Here is an 8,970-nt window from a genome sequence, read left to right on the forward strand (position 1 = left end):
TAGGAGTGATTGACCCATCCTAGTGGGAGTTTCCACTAGATTAATTGATTTTGATGGTTAAAATGAGGTTAAAATAGAGTTTCTATTCAATGATCATCAAACCAGATCCCAACTAGGTGATTTTCCCTCATTTGGCACGGTTATAGCATGATTTTTTAAGTGCGTGCCAAGGTTAGAGACGACTCGAGTAAGTTTCAGAGCCGGCTCCTAAGGGGGAGTCGACTCGCGCATTTGGGGGAGTCGACTCGCAAAGTTGGCAGCTGAGGGGGAGTCGACTCGCACATTGTCGGGAGTCGACTCGAAGTCTACAGGCGCATAAGGAGAGTCGACTCGCGCATTTTCTGGAGTCGACTCGAGGTCGAGTTGACTCGCGACTCAGGGGAGTCGACTCGCAGTCGGGATCCGACTTTTTAACCCTAGGTTTGTCGTTTCGCAAACACTTTTTCTCAAGCCGCCACTGTTCACAAAGCCCTAGAGCCGACTCCTAGGTCATCCTCGATCGTCTCCAAGCCCTTTTTCCGTCGATTCTTCGCCGGACATTGAGTTTCCGTCCGTTCCTAGGTCTTTTCAGGTCAGTCCCGAGCTTTCTCTATCGATCCTTCTTCGTTCTCTAGGTTTTCATCTCGTTTAGGTCAAGATGCCTCGCAAGGGAGTTGTTAGAAAGAGGTCCCGTCCCGTGGCCGGTCCCGAGCGGCGCTCCAAGGCGCGGCACGATCCCGCGAGGCAACCTCCTCTGGATCGTTCCCCGCCTAGGGTGGTTCATGTTAGGCCGTTGGCCGGGAAGGCCGTCACCTCCGGGAGGTATGTCACTTTCGACTATCTCTCCCGGGAAGGATTCACCATAGGCGATAGGCTTAGAGCCCAGGGTCTAGAGTACTTCCTCACCTTGAACCTTCCCACCTATCCTGGCCTAGTTCAAGAGTTCTACAGTACCGTCCATCGGGGAGATGGAGGTATTGAGGGCACGGTATTAGGTGTCCCATTGCGTGTCACAGAGGACCTCATTGCCCATATCCTCCACCTTCCATTAGTAGGGGTGGCTCCTGCACATCCTGAGGATAGATTTGAGGCCCTTACGATCGTCTTAGGGCATCCACCTCAGTCTCCCCTAGATGAGGTATCTGCTAGCTCACTTCCTATTGAAGTGAGAATCCTTTTGAGCATTTTGTCCAGGTCCATCTTCCCTAAGACAGGGAGATTTGATTTTGTGAATGAGAGGGACCTAGCTATTATGTCTTACATTCTTCAGGACACCCCGGTCAACTTCCCCAAGCTCATTTATAGGTATATGTGTGAGCCCCTGGATAGACCTAGGCTCTCCCTCCCATACGGAATGTTATTCACTCTTCTCTTTAGGCAGTACGAAATTTCCATTCCTGAGAAGGAACCCTCTCGTGCCTTGCGATGGACTGATCGCTTGGGTACGGGGACCATGCACAGGATAGGATTTCGGAAGAGAGAAGGGATCTGGGTTAGGAAGTCCACTCTCACCGCTCAGACCACCAGACCATCACCCAGTCCGGAGCCAGATTCTGACTACCCAGAGTCCCCAGACCATCCAGACCTTCCATCCACTCCTCCTGCTCCTACCACCTCTGCCGGACCTTCCTCCTCAGCTCCACCATCTATGGAGGTCCGTATTGATCCAGAGCAGCTCCGGGAGCTGCGGCAGGAGATCGTCCGAGATTTGAGGGACGAGCTGCTCCGGGAGCTCCGAGGTTCCGTGCCAGCTCCCACTCCTGCACCCACTCCATCCTCAGCACTGGTCCCATCCTTGACAGCCGTGACAGACATGACGGCTGAGGTGCGGCAGGAGATCTACAACATTAGGACCCTGGTGCAGGCCCAGTTCCACAGCATGAGCGAGGTCACGAGCACCACGAGGAGGATGCGGGATGACATCCGCCGTGACATGCACACCACCACCGAGGGGGCCGAGCGCTTGTCGAATGTGCTCATCGACAAGCTGGACGCACTTCAGACCTCGGTGACTGGGCTTCAGACGTCGGTGACTGAGCTCTCCACTACACATAGCAGAGCCACCACGTCTATTATCACGCAGCTGGGCCATGTTACAGAGGCAGTCGCCCTCCTCATGGAGCAGAGCCGATTGAGAGGAGGAGTCACATCCTCGAGAGGAGGAGCTACATCCTCCAGAGGAGGAGATGTATCCTCGAGAGGGGGAGCTACATCCTCCAGAGGAGGAGATGTATCCTCGAGAGGGGGAGGCACATCCTCGAGAAGGTCATAGATGATTTTGAGTGTGTTTTGTCTTCTTTTGTATTGTTCTTGCTTTACCTATTGTATGCTCAAATGTATTCACCTTCATATCAATACAATGAGTAGACATCTTATCTTCATTTCTGTGCCATTTGATGATTGACTGTGCCATTTGTGCCATTGATTATGTGTGATTACCTCCTTTTTGGTATGATGACAAAAAGGGGAAGAAATGTGTAAAATATGTAAAAGGGGAGAAATATTAAAAAATATGTAAAAGAAATCAATGGAAATAAATAAAACGATAAACTCTTAAAAACACACATAAATTTGTTCTAAGTGGATTCGGTACCTCGAGGCTCATTATCTCTCTTTTGGGGCTCCTAATGGAGTAATCTCCAGAATCTATTCAAGGGATATTCGGAGATTAGCTGAATCCTACTCAAGAACAAATTGACAGATTTTTCCTCTAAAAACAAAAATTTTAGTTCAAAAATTTCAAAGCATTAAAAGGAAATTCAGAAAATCAAAACATAGTTGAATGCATATGTTGAGGGGGAGAATCTGAATTTTAATCAAGCTAAATCATTAATGTCATATAAGCCAAACAATTGATTGCAGAATATGAAGGCTTACATAATTCCAAATGAAAGGGAAAACTTTAACTCCGAAATTTAATGTTTCACTCCTTTCAAACTTGGATAAATTAAATTATCAAGACATTTGAATTCATTTATGGAGTTTATTTCATTATTTACTGAGCAACTCATTTTACATATACTCAAAGTTTTGTCATCATCAAAAAGGGGGAGATTGTGGAGTGATCGATTAAAACCCCGTTTGATTTTGATGAGCTCAAAGCATTTGAGTATATCTTGTGATTACTAATGAATTCAATTGAGTGTTTCAGTGAAAATCCTGTCCAAGTGTCTCTAGACTTGGTTCATAGCATTTTGGATAAGTTAAGAAGTCTGCATGAACCAATGTCTGAGATACGAGTCGACTCCCGAGTTTCACGAGTCGACTCCAAGCGTATCAAGGTCACTGGCACGAGCTCGAGTCGACTCCTGATCAGTACGAGTCGACTCCGACTGAAAACAGACAGAAGGACAGAAGAGCAGTTTTTCAGGTCTGAGATTCGAGTCGACTCCAGTGGAATGCGAGTCGACTCCCAGCGGTACACACAGAAAAAGTCAGAGAGCGTTTTATGGACTCTGAGATTCGAGTCGACTCCAGTGGAACGCGAGTCGACTCCCAACGGTACACAAAGAAAAAGTCAGAGAGCGTTTTATGGACTCTGAGATTCGAGTCGACTCCCGCAGTACGCGAGTCGACTCCGAGACTGTGCGACCATCGACAGACAGAAGACCATGTTACTGCCTCTGAGATTCGAGTCGACTCCCAGACAGCTCGAGTCGACTCCAAGACAAGCTTCACGTCAAAAGGCAGAAGACCAACTTTCGGAAACTGAGAGCCGAGTCGACTCCAAGGAAGTTCGAGTCGACTCCAAGACTGGATGAGCCAAAAGACAGAGAATCGGGAGTTCGGGCTCTGAGATTCGAGTCGACTCCCAGGACAGTCGAGTCGACTCGAGTGGACAAAATTCAAATTTGGATCGACGGACTACAGAGGATGAGCCGACTCCAAAATTGCCAGGTCAGCGCCAGAAGTTGGCGAGTCGACTCCGGGTCAAGACGAGTCGACTCCCAGTAGGACGGCAACTTTAATTCAAACTGGAAACAGTTGCCGAGTCGACTCCGGAAAAGCTCGAGTCGACTCCTGCTACAGCCGAGTCGACTCCTGATCGCGCGAGTCGACTCCAACCCACCAACGGTCACATTGTCAGGCTGCGCAGAGTGTGCAGAACGGCCAGAAAAAGTAGAGTAACGGCTAGTTTCCGTGGGGGTTGACTTAAATAGCCACAGAAGACTGTAGCAAGGTAGAGAACACATATTCCACTCCTAGCATTCAAGTCTTCAAGCTCTCTAAGTGCTCTTCAACGAGAAAAAGGGAAGATCTGCATTTACTGCTCCACCAACATCTTCCCAGCATTCAAAGCTTCCTCCTCCTGCTTTCAAGTCGATCACTCTTTCAAGAGGAGACCGGAGTTCCAGAAGCCACACCTCTTCACCATCTTAAAAGCGTTTGAGGGCTTCTAACTCCTTTACGATTATATTGTTTTAAATCTGCTTTTTGAGAAGCTATTTTCTGTTTTCTTCTATCTCGTGTATTTACTTGATTCAATCGGGGGATTGAATCAAGGGGATTAAGGTTGGTTGGTGAGCCGGTTTAAAACCAACGAGTGTAAGGGTTTGATTGTGAGCCCGGGAAAACAATCGGGGTTGGTTCTAGTCGGTGAGCCTGGAAAAACCGACCGAGTTCGTTGTGAGCTCGTAAAACAACAAGTTCGGTTGTGAGCTTGCAAAACAACCGGCTGTAATCCAAGGGGGTTATAGTGAAATTCCCAAGTGAGACTTGGGGAGTGGACGTAGGAGCAAGGGTTAGCTCCGAACCACTATAAAACTTTGTGTTTGTAGTGCATTGTCTCTCATCTTCTTCCCCACACATTACTCACAGCACTTAGCTTTAATTAAATAACTGGCTATAGTATTTCGTTAATCATCCACAAAGTTTTAATTAGCTAAGTTAATTTAAAAACCCAATTCACCCCCCCCCCCCCTCTTGGGTTGTCTATCTGGGCAACATTTTGGGGATATGCTCTTGAGTCAGCCTGCTATATTCTAAATAAGGTTCCAAGTAAGTCTATAAATAAAACACCACATGAGATGTAGACTGGACGTAAGCCGATGCTCTCTCACATTAGGGTTTGGGGGTGTCTAGCGTTCGTCAAAACATTTGAAGACAGACAAACTTGAACCCAAGTCTGACAAATATTTCTTTGTTGGTTATCCTAAAGAAACTAAAGGATATTACTTTTACTTTGCTGAAGAATAACAAAAGTTGTTCGTAAGCAATAGAGCTGTTTTCCTGGAGAAAGAATTTCTTAGTAAAGGAACTAAAAGCTCTAATGTTAAGCTTAGAAAAGTTCAACATGTAGAAGATCCGATACCGTCCACTGAACCAATTGAGTCAGATTTGATTAGATCAGATCTAGAACCCATCTTAGATGCACCATTAAGGCGATCAGGTAGAGTACCACATCAGCCAGACAGATACTACGGTTTCTTGGTCTGGAACGAGGATCCTATCGAACTTGATGAAAACGATGAGGATCCGATCACATATATGAATGCAATGTAGAGGTATGACTCTGATAAATGGCTTGGAGCCATGCAATCCGAAATGGAATCCATGAAGGTCAATGATGTATGGACATTAGTTGACCCACCCGAAGGGATTAAACCCATAGGGTGTAAGTGGATATACAAAAGGAAACGGAGGTGCAGACGGAAAGGTAGAGACCTATAAAGCCCGTCTGGTTGCCAAGAAATATCGTCAACGTTATGGTATTGACTATAATGAGATATTTTCTCCTGTGGCAATGCTCAAGTCCATTCGGATTGTGCTTGCGATAGCAGCACATTTTGACTATGAAATCTGGCAAATGGATGTAAAGACCGCATTTCTTAATGGAGATTTAGAAGAGAAAGTATATATAATACAACCTGAAGGTTTTACATCTGCAGATGAGTCTAAAGTGTGCAAGCTTAAAAAATCTATTTATGAATTAAAGCAAGCTTCACGGAGTTGGAATATACGTTTTGATAAGGTAATCAAAACATATGGCTTCATTAAGAATGAAGAGGAACCTTGCATTTATAAATGGGCAAATGGTTCAGTTATTATATTTCTTATTTTGTATGTGGATGACATTCTTTTAATCGGGAATGACATTCCTGCATTACAAGGAATAAAGGTTTGGCTATCATCTCAATTTGCCATGAAGGATTTGGGAGAAGTATCTTACATCCTAGGGATGAAGATCTATAGAGATAGATCTAGAAGATTGCTTGGATTATCCCAGTCCACATACATTGATACTATACTGAAGAGGTTCAGTATGATTAATTTCAAGAAAGGCTATCCTCCGATGGGCCATGGAATTAACCTCTCTAAAAGGGATTGTCTGACAACCCCTCAAGAAAGAGAGAGTATGGATAGAATTCCATATGCTTCGGCAGTGGGATCTATAATATATGCCATGACATGTACTAGACCAGACGTGGCATACTCGCTAGGAGTAGTGAGCAGATACCAGTCTGATCCAGGTAGCAACCACTGGAAGGTTGTAAAAACCATCCTTAAGTATTTGAGAAATACTAAAGATCAATGGCTTGTCTACGGTGATTCTGACTTAAAACTTGAGGGATATACCGATTCAAGTTTTCAGTCAGATCAAGATGATAGCAAGAGCGTGTCGGGATATATCTTCACTCTCAAGGGTGGGGCCATCTGTTGGAAGAGTTCCAAGCAGCATACAGTGGCAGATTCTACATGTGAAGCAAAATACATCGCAGCATCTGATGCCACCAAGGAAGCTGCATGGTTGTGGAAGTTCATCACCGAGCTTGGAGTGACACCCTCCATTGATGGTCCAGTGCCTGTATTTTGTGACAATACTGGGGCCATAGCTCAAGCAAGAGAACCCAAAGCACATCAGCGGACCAAGCATATTCTACGTCGCTACCACTTGGTTCGAGAGATCATCGATCGAGGTGATATTGATCTTTAGAAGATTGACATAAAAGAAAATCTGGCCGACCCATTTACCAAAGTCCTCGGCATCAAAGAGTTCAACGAACACAAGTCGAAGATGGGTATTAGATACTGTGCCGATTGGCATTAGGTTAAGTGGGAGTTGTTGGGATTTGTATCCTAAATGTCAATTGTCAGCATATTGATGATTGAATTTTGTAAATAAATTGATAAATTAATAAAGTGTTATTTGGCATTATTCATCATTTCATTTTCAAATGAACTCTTATATGATGAAGTCCTTAGGACTTATGTTATGATAAAGGAGGATTTATCTTTGAGTCCTTAAACTTGTTCGCGACCAAATGATATGTTGTTACTAAGACGACAGCATTATCAAGATTAGGTCGTTGTGTGACATATACGTTGGTTGTCTTCTTAACTAAGGAGTGTGGAGACACTGGTATGCCACACAGGTGAAGTGTACGAGTACATTTCACTGAACGTGACCAATACCGGAACGCTCTACGGTCGAGAGATGTTTTGAGTGGATATGGGTATAAGTTTGGCCATCTGACCTGAGACCTCAACCTGTGACTAGCAAGCAACTCACTGTACTTTGGTACCGGACTACTTGAATTTCTAATTCAGTGACGGAAGGTCACTGGGTGCAGTCAAGTACTTGCGTAGTCAGTTGTGAGTCAAGATGGAATTGACCCCTCCTGAAAACAGGAGATAATGTCTTGTGATTAATTTAGCAAAACCTTGGCCAGGATAATCCTAGTGAGGAGTCACGAGATATCTAAAGTTAATCACATAATGGATATACTAATTATAGGGTTGACAGTGAGCTCTAAGTCATCCTAGCATTAGGAGTCAAAGGGATTGAATTATACAGTAACCATAGTCGAGGATTCCAGAATATTTGCTTCGCATATATTCGGCATATCCGAATATCGGGTACCATTGCTAGATGGTCACGTCGATTAGTGTAGGAAGTCGTTCCTATACTACCACCCTAGGTTCGAACCTATGAGGTCACACGCATAGAAGATTCCTGATTGATCAAGAAGGCTGATGAATGATTAAGAATCATTCAGGGGTAATTTGGTCAATTTGATTGGCAAATTATCTTATAAAATAATTAAAGTAATTATTGGAGGATTAATTATAATTAAATTACAAATAAACTCAATTTGATTGAGTAATTGTGCTAAGGATGAGCCAAATTGAATTGGATTCAACTTTGGGCTCAATCAGGGTTTTGACCTGATTGGATTAGGTCAGAACCAAAAGGACTTAAGCTGATCAAATTAATTTTAAATTAATTTGTTCTTAATTGGGGATAGACCTAATTGGAATAGGTCCAACACAAAGTAATTAATTCAATTTGATTGAGTTTGGATGAGCCAAAAATTGAATTGGATTCAATTTGAGCTCAATCAGGATCTGACCTAATTAGATTGGGTTCAACCAAATTGCTTTGTTTTAATCCGGGTTTGACCAAATTTGATTAGGTGCAACCCAAGAGGATTAGGCTCAGATGATGTGGCAATTAGTGGTGACATGGAATTGGATTTCATGAATTTTAAATAAACCAAAATTATTGCATGGCGCATGAACCCATTGCTTGACACATGGCGACATTGTTTGTTGTTTGAATTTGAATTCAAACATTAAGAAATATATTAAATGATTTCATACATCAAATAACTTTCCTAGCTGGCGTGTGAATCTCTGAATCATTTAAATTCAAATTTCAAATGAAATATATGTGACGAGGAGGAAAAATTCTGCTGCATGGATTTCAAATTCCTCCCCTCTTGCACATGTTTTTAAAATTTGAATTTAAATCAGATTTGGTTAAGATCTGATTTGGGTTGTTCCTATTTCTTTGCATGCGCCAACTAGAGGAGATTTTCTGAAAATAAATTTCAAATTTTGAATGAAAATTCGGAGGCCATTAAAAGGGGTCAATCATGGGCACCGAAAACACATCCATTGCAGCCTTCTTCCTCACACGCCTCCTCCTCCTCTTCTTCTCCATTTTAGAAAGGATTTTCAGGGTGAATATCTAGAAGATTCAAGATCATA

The sequence above is a fragment of the Phoenix dactylifera genome, unplaced genomic scaffold (assembly GCF_009389715.1).
Source record: "Phoenix dactylifera cultivar Barhee BC4 unplaced genomic scaffold, palm_55x_up_171113_PBpolish2nd_filt_p 000584F, whole genome shotgun sequence".
Lineage (NCBI taxonomy): Eukaryota > Viridiplantae > Streptophyta > Magnoliopsida > Arecales > Arecaceae > Phoenix > Phoenix dactylifera.